This window comes from Eumetopias jubatus, unplaced genomic scaffold, assembly GCF_037043125.1.
Source record: "Eumetopias jubatus isolate StellerSeaLion01/CBP00866 unplaced genomic scaffold, mEumJub1_p1.0 scaffold_8, whole genome shotgun sequence".
In the NCBI taxonomy this organism is placed as follows: Eukaryota; Metazoa; Chordata; class Mammalia; order Carnivora; family Otariidae; genus Eumetopias; species Eumetopias jubatus.
In genome coordinates, this window is record NW_028274814.1 from 67862798 (window position 1) to 67873453 (window position 10656).

At 37.6% G+C, this 10656-nt stretch overlaps 1 non-coding gene across 1 annotated transcript; it reads right to left on the minus strand.

Moving 5' to 3' along the window:
• Window positions 1-9008: 9008 nt before the first annotated feature.
• On the minus strand, window positions 9009-9081 carry LOC114216683 (small nucleolar RNA SNORD112). Its single transcript, XR_003610824.1, has one exon. It is a non-coding gene; the product is annotated as a small nucleolar RNA SNORD112 (small nucleolar RNA).
• Window positions 9082-10656: the final 1575 nt, after the last annotated feature.

Below are 10656 nucleotides of genomic sequence, written 5' to 3' on the forward strand. Positions count from 1 at the left end.
TTTGGTGCTATTTCCACTGCGGGAGTCCGAATAGAGCCTGTGTGTGGCACCCTCCACACACATGGCAGTGAACAGCCTGAACTCATAAAACTTTTCTTACCCAGAGTGAACAAATCACATTACGTAAAGAGATTTTGAAATGCTTTAGTCATTGCTTTCATGATATAGATACAATTTATAAAAGTATGTGAATGATTCATTTAGCCAAAATGGGTTACATAAGTTGACTTTTGTCAAAAACGACTTAGAATAAGAGAATCCATTAATTGCAGACTATGTGATACCTCAGCTGAAGAGTCTCCATTTATGGTAGAAGTACAAACCACTTCGTCTAAAGTGAGGTGCCATCAAGAAGCAGAAAATGAGAATACATACTTTACATTTGAGAGCTTGCTTTCTAGATCATCCTACAGGGCACGGAGGTGGCCCTTGGGGATGAAGTGACTCATGCTCCCAACCCTCACTAAAAGCTCTTAATCTTTCTTCTTTTTGGGAAAACTGTTAACTTTTTCAGAGAATTGAAGTAAAAGTTGGGTGTTGAATAATGCAATTTAATAGAAGAAACCTTCCCTAGGAGCTATCACCAAAGAGATCAAGAGAGCTTACCCTCTACCCCATCACAAGACAAGGGGCATCTTTTCTAGACTTCAGTGACCCCGGGAAGCTGAGAACCCACAACCTTCCAGGGACTGCTGAAGTGAAATCTGCTGTTTCGTGTTCCTGCTGTCCTCAGACACTCTATCACCCTACCACTCCCAAGTTCACATTCTCCTAATGCTTCTGGGGCTCCTCTCCACTGATCTGGTCTCTCATCCCTTTAGACTCACCTAAACCCTCTGACTGTGCCATTTGCTATTCTTTATCTGTGATCAGGAAACTCTTACAAAGCTTCAGTGTCATCCACATGGTTGCTTTAACCTAACTTTCTCCTGTAGCAGTTCTCAAGCAGCAGTTTTTCACCTGCTCATACCACACTCATCTCTGGGTTAGAGCATAATGAAACACTTAGGCTACTAATACCTTAGTCACCTGCCTGAAATGATGTTCTCCCAACCATCTGAGATTCTCACTTCCATGTGTACATCCTATACTTTTGGCTACCCCAAACTGCTCCAACTTAAAGTCACCAATTCAGACATCCCACTGTAAGGCCACAACCTCTTATACTTCTTGTCAGTTTTTATAACCTTTTGGCTTAATTATCTTTTTCCTGCTTAATTGAGATATAATTGATGTGTAACATTGTGTAAATTTAAGGTGTACAATGTGATGATTTATATATCTATATATATATATATATTGCAAAATGTTTATCCCAATAAGATTAGTTAACACATCTTTTACCTCATTTAATTATCATTTTGTTGTTGTTGTTATGGTGAGACCATTAAAGCTCTACTCTTAGGGCAAATTTCCAGTATACAATATGGTATTGTTAACTATAGTCACCATGCTGCACATTAGATCCCAGAAACTCATTCATCTCAGTTTGTACATTTTGACCAGCATCTCCCCATCTTCCCCTGGCAGCCACCAATCTACTAATTGTTCTGTGAGTTCACTGTTTTTAGATTCCACATATAAGTGAGATCACATGGTATTTGTCTTTCTCTGTCTGACTTATTTCACTTAGCATAATGCCCTCAAGGTATGTTGTGGCATAGTTTTTTTATTTTTATGCTTCAGCCCTTCAGCATCAACATTAACTTATGTAGCTTTCTCTTGCTCTTCAATAACTATTTCAGAATTTTTCTCTCTGTCCTTAAAGACCTTGCTTCCTTCTTACCATCAGCAAATGTTTTGGATTACTTGACAGAGACGTTTAGACATTGCAGTCACCTCAAATTCAGTATGTGGAAAAATATTTTTGAATCCTCCTCCTCCATCAGAAATGTCCTGCTTTCAGTGTTCTTTATCTTTGTTTCACTCTCGCACACCTCCAACTTATTCCCTCAATATTAAAAAAATGTAAACCTGAAATTTTATTGTCTATGAGCAACCATTCCACTATTAGAAAGTCTAGGGGTGCCTGGGTGGCTCAGTCGGTTAAGCATCTGCCTTTGGCTCACTCAGGTCGTGATCCCAGAGTCCTGGGATTGAGCGCCACATCAAACCCCGCATTGGGCTCCCTGCTCCGTGGTGAGCCTGTTTCTCCCCTTTCATCTGCCTGCTGCTCCCCCCGTTTGTGCTCTCTCTCTCTCTGTCAAGTAAATAAATCTTAAAAAAAAAAAAGAAAGTCCAAATGATTAGTAGTCATACTACTTCATGGGCTGGTTCCTACCTAGCTTCACCTTGTACTGCTCCTCACTTGGCCAAACTTTTTGTTCTACCCATAATCAGCATCTTTCTTTTCTTCTAATATGCTCAGGGTCTTGGTATAGGCAGTTTTCTCTGTTTTCTACCACACTCACAACTGCCCATTTTTCATGTCACAACTAAAGTATACCTTCTTCCAGTGAAGTTTCCATCAACCAAACTCTCCAACAGAGTAGGTTAGGTCTTCCTGCTATATAGTATAAAAAAGTTGCATGTTTCATTTAGAATTATTGATTAAATAGGTCTTTTCTGCCCTCAAATTAAGCTCCATAATGATAGGGGCTAGGTCCATTTTCTTCACTCATAGAGATTCTCAATAACATCCATGGAACAAAGTGAATGAATGACTTTAAATCAATCTTTACTATATTTTACAAAGTGAATTTATTGTGACTTATAGTGGTATGATTTTCTTTCCTCAAAGAAGGCAAATAACTGGAACCCTTCTATTATCTCACTAACATGCACTTTTTTCTTGGATTGCTATCTCCTATCTTTCCAGCTCATCCCCTCAATTATTCCTATTCTATCAAAATTTTATGCCTATACTCCTGAAGCTGAGCATGACTGGAGAAAATGTGCAACCACATTGACTGCTCCTACTTCAAATTCAGGGCCATGAACCTGAAAGTAGACCCTGAATTCTACTCTGCAATCATAGTACATTTCCCTGGGCTGCTTACCCACCACTCCTCTGTAAGATTTTCTCACTTCTTCCTCTCTCAGACTTTGAATACTTCCCCTGTGGCCTTCCCTTTCAGCTGACACCTTTGCTTCCTTCTCCGCTGAGAATCCTGAAGTGTTCGAAGGAGAACTTCCTCAGATTCCAACATCATATTGACCAACATACCAACAACGCCTGTAGCTAAAAGCTCTGGTAGCCATTGATAAATGAACTGTCTGTGCCCCTCATTCAGTGCTTCCACGGGTGCATTAGACCTCGGCTCCTCTCATATAAAGACCTTGCTCCACAGATTCTGCCTCTCTCTCTGGTATTATTATGTTTTCTCTTGTATTATTATTTGTTCTCCCCCTCCCAGCCAGACTTTGGCTTCATCCTTCCATTGGAACTGTGTGTATTAAGGTCACAAGTCACTTACTAAATCTGTTGGCCAATTCTCAGTCCTCATCTTCCTTCATCTTTTTGAAACATTTGACTCAGTTGATTATATCCTTCTCCTTAATATACTTTCCTCACCTGATTTGTAGAAATCTGCCCCCTCCTGATTTTCCTCTACCACCTCAGCTGTGCCTTCTTAGTCTGCTTTACTGCTCCCTGGACAGGATCCATGCCTTCATGTGGGAGTCAATGCCCTGGGGCTCAGTCCTTATGTGCCTATATTCACTCCCTTGATAATACCATGGCTTTAAATTCCAATTATATACAGTTTAATTTTTTTAAAGATTTATTTATTATTTTGAGAGAGAGAAAGAGAGAGAGAGAGAGAGAGCAGGTAGGAGGACAGAGGGAGTGGGAGAGAAAGAGTCCTTAAGCAGACTCTGCACTGAGCGAGGAGCCCAACAGGGGGTTGATCTCACCATCCTGAGATCATGACCTGAGCCAAAACCAAGAGTCGGCTGGTTAACCGACTACACCACCCAGGCACCCCTAATTATATGCAGTTTCCTTTCAAATTCATGTTATCAGTCTGGACTTCTCTCATATATACAACTGCCCACTCCAGGCCTACAAGTATTTCAAGCTTAAACTTATCCCAAACTCAACTTCTGTTCTTCTGCTTCCAAATCCACTCTTTCTATGTGTTCCCATTTCAGTTGAGGGCAGCTTAGTCCTTCCAGCTGTTTAGGTCAACAGACTTTTAGCCATTTTTGAATCTGCCAGTAAATCTTGGTTCAAACTTTAAATTATGTTAAAAAACAATCAATTCTCTTAGCCTGGTGATAGGTATTAAAGAGGGCACATTCTGCGTGGAGCACTGGGTGTTATGCACAAACAATGAATCATGGAACACTACATCAAAAACCAATGATGTAATATATGGTGATTAACATAACAATAAAAAACAATCAATTCTTTCCATCTCTAACTACTGTTACACTGGTGAGTGGCCATTCATCCTTCACCTAGTTTTCACTGGTCTCTCTCTGCTTCCCTATAATATAGTCTATATCTGACATACTAGCTGGGCTGAGTTTTGGTCAAATAGTTGGATTTTGTCACTCATGTTCTGAAACCCTCATAATGGCTCCCTAAGTTGGAAGGAAGTCAAATTCCTTACAATAACCCAAAAAATCCTACATGATCTGCATGCACTTGTGCTCTGACTTACTCATCTCTGATTCCTCTCTTCCTGACTCACTCCATTGCAGCCCAGTAGCCAGCTTGCTTTTCTTTGAACATTTAAGTATTTTCTATTTTAGGGTCTTTCACTGGTTTTTCTCTTTGCCTGGGACATTCTTCTTTCTAGATAGCTTTATGTTTAACTCTTTCCTTGCTTCAAGTCTTTGCTTAAATGTGACCTCTCAAAGGCTTACCCTATTTAATTTTTTATTCTACTACCCTATTTAAAATGACAACCTACCCTTCCTAGCACCAGTGGTTCCTCTTAATTTATTCTCTTTATTTAATGCCATTATTCGATTCTGCCATACATATTTCATCTGTTTACTATGTATAGTTCATGGTCTGACTCTCAGTAGAATTTGATCACCATAAGATAATGAATTTTGATTCTTTTTGTATTTTTGATCACTGATGAATTTTAAATCTTAAGAAAATGGCCGACAGAGTAGCAGCTTGGTAGATATTGATTGAACTAATGACTAAAGGATTTTTCTCCTTGTTAGAAAATCTTTGGCATTTATAGTAAATTATGTTCCCTATATTTGAAATATTACAATATATGTATAAAGAAAAAAACCAATCACAGCAAAATGCATTGTCCTAAAACAGTGACAGTTTTATCTACTTTTAATTTTCTTTCTATGCATCAATATGTAACTGAGATGGCAGCTGAGAGCACCCCGCCCCTCCTCTCCTGGGCTGCTGTGTGCTTTCTTTCCTCCTGCCAGCATCACCCTGGCATGGAACTTAGCACCTGTACAAGTCCCCTTACACATCTGCTCACACAGATGTCGATGCGAACAATGAGGACTTTACAGAAGGAAGAATGTTAAGGGGGTCATAGCAGAATCTTAAAATCTCATTAGACATGTCTATTCTCTGATGCTCCTTCTAGGTTTTGTTGTCACCAGAAATTTCTTTCTGACACTTTCCCCTATAGTTCCCAGTCTTGTTGGCTCCAATCTCTTGCTTGCCTCTGGTTAAGTTCAAGTTCTTCTTTCCTTAATTTTGCAAAACAATTTAGCTCTGCCTCTTTCTGTTGAAACTGATATATCAAAATCCAAGGAAAAGATAGCAAAAGACAATTTCATTAAAGAAAAAACCAATCAGGGGCACCTGGGTGGCTCAGTCTTTAAGCACCTGCCTTCAGCTCTGGTCATGATCCCTGGGTCCTGGGATCAAGTCCCGCATCGGGCTCCCTGCTCTGTGGGAAGCCTGCTTCTCCCTCTCCCACTCCCCCTGCTTGTGTTCCCTCTCTCACTGTGTCTCTCTCTGTCAAATAAATAAATAAAATCTTTAAAAGAAAAAGAAAAGAAAAAAAACAATCACAGCAAAAAGCATTGTCCTGAAGCAGTCACAGTTTATTTACTTTTAAATCTGTGCATCTGCATGTAACTGAGATGGTGGCCAAGACCTCCTCACCTCTCCTCTCCTGCACTGCTATGTGTTCATGCTCTTCAGAAGGCAAATGGTTGTTTTTTGCTTTTGTTTTTTTAAAGATTTTATTTATTTATTTGAGAAAGAGAGAGAGAGAGAGCGAGAGAGAGCATAAGCAGGGGGGAGGGACAGAGTGAGAAGGAGAAGCAGACTCCCTGCTGAGCAGAGAGCCCGGACATGGGGCTCGATCCCAGGACCCTGAGATCATGACCTGAACTGAAGGCAGATGCTTAACAGACTGAGCCACCCAGGCGCCCTATCAGCTGGTTTTATAAAATCTTTTGCTTGCAATTTCTCTTTAAAATTTATAAAAATAATTTTCTGATACCAGGTATTTTTCTAAGAGTGATATTTTTTAATGCAGTATGTGGCATAATTTAATTTGCCAAAGTCCTACTGTTGGACATGTATCTATTTACTTAATCTGACAGTGTTTGATATAAACAGGGGAGGTTTTCTATTTGCTTTATCTCAACTAATATCTGATCTTATGTGATCTTGTTATGTAATTTATTGTTTTTGGTGGTTTCTTATTGTTTTCCTTTTTTTTTTGTCTTTTGCTATGTTGACTACTTTGCTTTCTTCTCTCAATTTAGAAGGCATATACTTTTTTATTATAGTAATACTAGTTTTTAGGTAACTATAATATAACTATTATTTTCCTTGAATATTTGTGTCTAAGCATGTATTAACAACCTCCATATATCATGATAAATTCAACTGGCCTTTCTTCTTCCATATATTCCTAATTTCATTTCTAGTTTTTGTTTGTACTATGACTTCTCTGTTCTTAAGTTCTTTGTTTTTTGTTCTTTTCTCATTTTGTTGAATACTTCTTCAAATATTTTGTATTAAGTGTATGTGTTATACTATACTTTCTGGTTGCTTGAACATCTAAAAATATCTTTTTTTGTCTTCATAGTTGAATGCAAATTTAGTCTTGTTACAGATTATTTTATCACATTATTCTCTCTGCAAAACTCAGAGAATATTGTTCTACCCTCTGATCTTAAGAATAAGTTCAATGAAGTTTGGGGATACATATGTCCTGTATCATACCCACAATTTGGAGGGGGAAGAATGTGCCACTGTTAAAATGTGGTAAAATTTTCAAAAATACAGGTAGAAAGGGATGTAAAAAGATAAATCATGTTTCTGTCTGCTATGTGGCAAAGTGAACACTGGAATATTTTTAGCCAGAAAGAAAATGAAAATAACACAACTGATTCTGGTACTTCTATCTCACCTTCTCTGTCCTGCGTATGTCCTGCCCACATGCCTGTTTAAGCATACTTGCTTGTTTATGATGACACTGTACAATGTTATCATGTCAGATACATTAAAATCTCCTAAATCTCAGCTGTGGTCCAGTGACATTTATTTCTTGACCATAAAATGAGCATTATTTCAGTGTTTTAGTTCTTAAGATAATATTCCTATAAAATTGTGCAAATTTAAAATAGAATTACAAAGACTGGAATGCTGTATGACATTGGTAGCTAGATTCTTTTGGGCTTATTTAGTTGTTTCTGGCGGAAATATTGATGTACAAATAAATGACAGCTGTCAGTTCATGCAAGGTAGGTGGATTAAATGCCAAAATTTGTTTAAATCAAGCTTCTTAAATTTTATTGTTGAAGAGACAAATGGAAAAATTGAAAGAAGTTATAATGAATGTCAAATAAATCAAAGTTAATTTAAATAAGATCTGTGCTAATATTTATGGTATCTACATAAATTTGAATTTTAATGGTGATTTAGAAAACCCACCTTTTGGATTGAACAATGATAAGGCTTTGTAAGAAACAGGAGAATTCCAAAATGCTCTGAATTAAAAAAAAGTATCTGACACTATGCATTTGAAATTCGGGCATTTTGTTTCCCAAAATTTGTGTGAAGAAGGCAAAGATGTAGCATGTAAGAAATGATATTGTTTGTTGAAAACACATTGAATTGTATGTCATCATGGGTTATATGAAATAATGTTTCAAAAATGTAACTTGGCTAATAATTGGAGTGATTTGCTGAAACTTGCTTTCAGATACACATGTTATCTTTTCCTTTAAACTTCTGCATCGTATGTTAAGAGCTGGGGCTTTTGCTCTAAGGGTGCCAAAGTAAGGGTATAGCCATTCCCCACTTCCTGTTCAAAAGTAGGAGCATTGACTAGAAACTAAACCATGGAGGAGGGTAAAGAGGAATTATGTAAAAGCAAAAATCTCCAAACCAAACAAAAAAGCAAACATCAAAACTAATATTTCAAAGTTATAAATAATAAAACATTTTTAGATTGAACATTTTGTGAGACCAGTTATGAACCTTTTTTTTTTTTTAAGGTTTTATTATTTGACAGAGAGAGACACAGCGAGAGAGAGGAACACAAGCAGGGGGAGTGGGAGAGGGAGAAGCAGGCCTCCCAATAAGCAGGGAGCCCGATGTGGGGCTCGATCCCAGGACCCCGGGATCATGACCTGAGCCGAAGGCAGTCGCTTAACCAACTGAGCCACCCGTGTGCCCCTATAAACCATTTTTTATAATATAAGAGCACTCTCCCCAATCTCTATTCCATTGCCAGTTTTATATGGCAGCCCTTCGGCCAGCACTGCTACTATCCTTACTCTTTCTTTCATTTCTCCATAGTCTATACAACCACTGAGACTGTGGTGGTAAATACAATGAAACAAATTTATTCAAAAGGGAATATGGGTATGAAGGAAATGGGGACAATGGGGGCAATGAACACAGATGTAATTATTGATCCTGGTGGAAGAGAGGTTGAAAGAGATCAGTGCCTGTTCATTCTTGCATTTATTATTTTAGGTCATAAAATTAAATTTTTATCTCTGTTTAACAGATTCAACTAAGCATATTGATCCACTAACCCAGTTTTCTGAACTGGGGATGTGATTTATAGGATTTAACAGGATAGATGTTAATTAATTAATTTTTAAATGGACCTTAGTTGCACAGAACTGTGTTAATCATAATGCTTGGTTTGTAGATGAATTATCTTCATTGGTCCATGCAAGGTCCTCTTTTATTTTATGTTTGTAGGCATGGTACATGTGTGTATTATTAATATAAAGAACATCCATAAACTCAGAACTTAAGCAAGAACTAGACTATTTCTAGTTATTTATACCTATGCATTTATTCATCCTTATTCTGTTCCTCCAGCTCCCACCTCCAAATAAACACTACCCTGGATTTTTTGTCATTCATTCTTTTTTTTTTTAAAGATTTTATTTATTTATTTGAGAGAGAGAGAATGAGAGGGGGGAGTGGGAGAGGGAGAAGCAGGCTCCTCGCCGAGCAGGGAGCCCGATGCGGGACCCGATCCCGGGACTCCAGGATCATGACCTGAGCCGAAGGCAGCCGCTTAACCGACTGAGCCACCCAGGCGCCCTGTCATTCTTTCTTTTTCTCTTTCTTTGTAGCAATAGCTTTATTGGGATACAATTCATATGCCAAAAAATGCATCCACTTAAAGCGTATAATTTTTTTTTAGTGTATTCACATACGGGTACAGTCATCACTACAATCAATTTTAGAATATTTTCATCATCCCAAAACTAATCCTGTGCCCTTTGCAGTCCTCCCCATGCTCCTCATCCCCTGCAGCTCCAGGCATCCACACATCTACTCTCTGTTCCTATATATATTTCTGTGCTAGCCGTTTCACTTAAATGGAATCATCATGTTGATAATGACTTTTGTGACTGGCTTCTTTAACTTAGCATGACGTTCCAAGGCTCACAGTGTTGTAGCATGTACTAGTGTTTCATTCTTATTTATTGCCAAATAATATTCCACTGTGTGGTTATACCACATTTTATTTTTCTATTCACCAGTTGATGCGCATTTGGATTGTTCCCTCTTTTTTTGCTATTATGAATAATGGTGCTATGAATATCCATGTACAAGTGTTTTTGCAGACATGTGGTTTATATTTCTCTTGGGGAAATATTTAGGAAGTAGAATTGCTGGGTCATATGATAACTTTATGTGTACAATTTTGAGGAACTGCCAGATAATTTTCTAAACTGGCTATACCATTTTACATTTCCATTTACCATCAATGAGGCTTCCATTTAATTTTTTACAATTTTGTCAATTCTTGTTATCTTTTAAATTATAGACACTTTAGTGGGTGTTAAATGGTATCTCATTGTGGTTTTGATTTCCATTTCCCTGATAACTGATGATGCTGAACATCTTTAGTGCTCATTGGCTATATGTTTGTCTTTTTGGGGAAATGTCTTTTCAGATCCCTCATGCATTTTTAAATTGGGTTCTTTGTCTTTTTATTACTGAGTTATAAGAGTTCCTTATATATCTAGACACAAGTCTATTATAAGATATATAAGTTGCATATATTTTCTCCTATTCATTAGTTTGTCTTTTTACTTTCTTGATGGTATCCTTTGAAGCATGAGTTTTTAATTTTGATAAAATTCATTTTATTTATTTCTCTGATTGCTAGTGCTCTTGTTTTCACACTTAAAAAATCATTGCTAAATCCAAGGTCATGGAAAATTACGCTTATGTTTTCTTCTAAGAATTTTATCATTTTTGCTCTTACATGTAGGTATTTGATC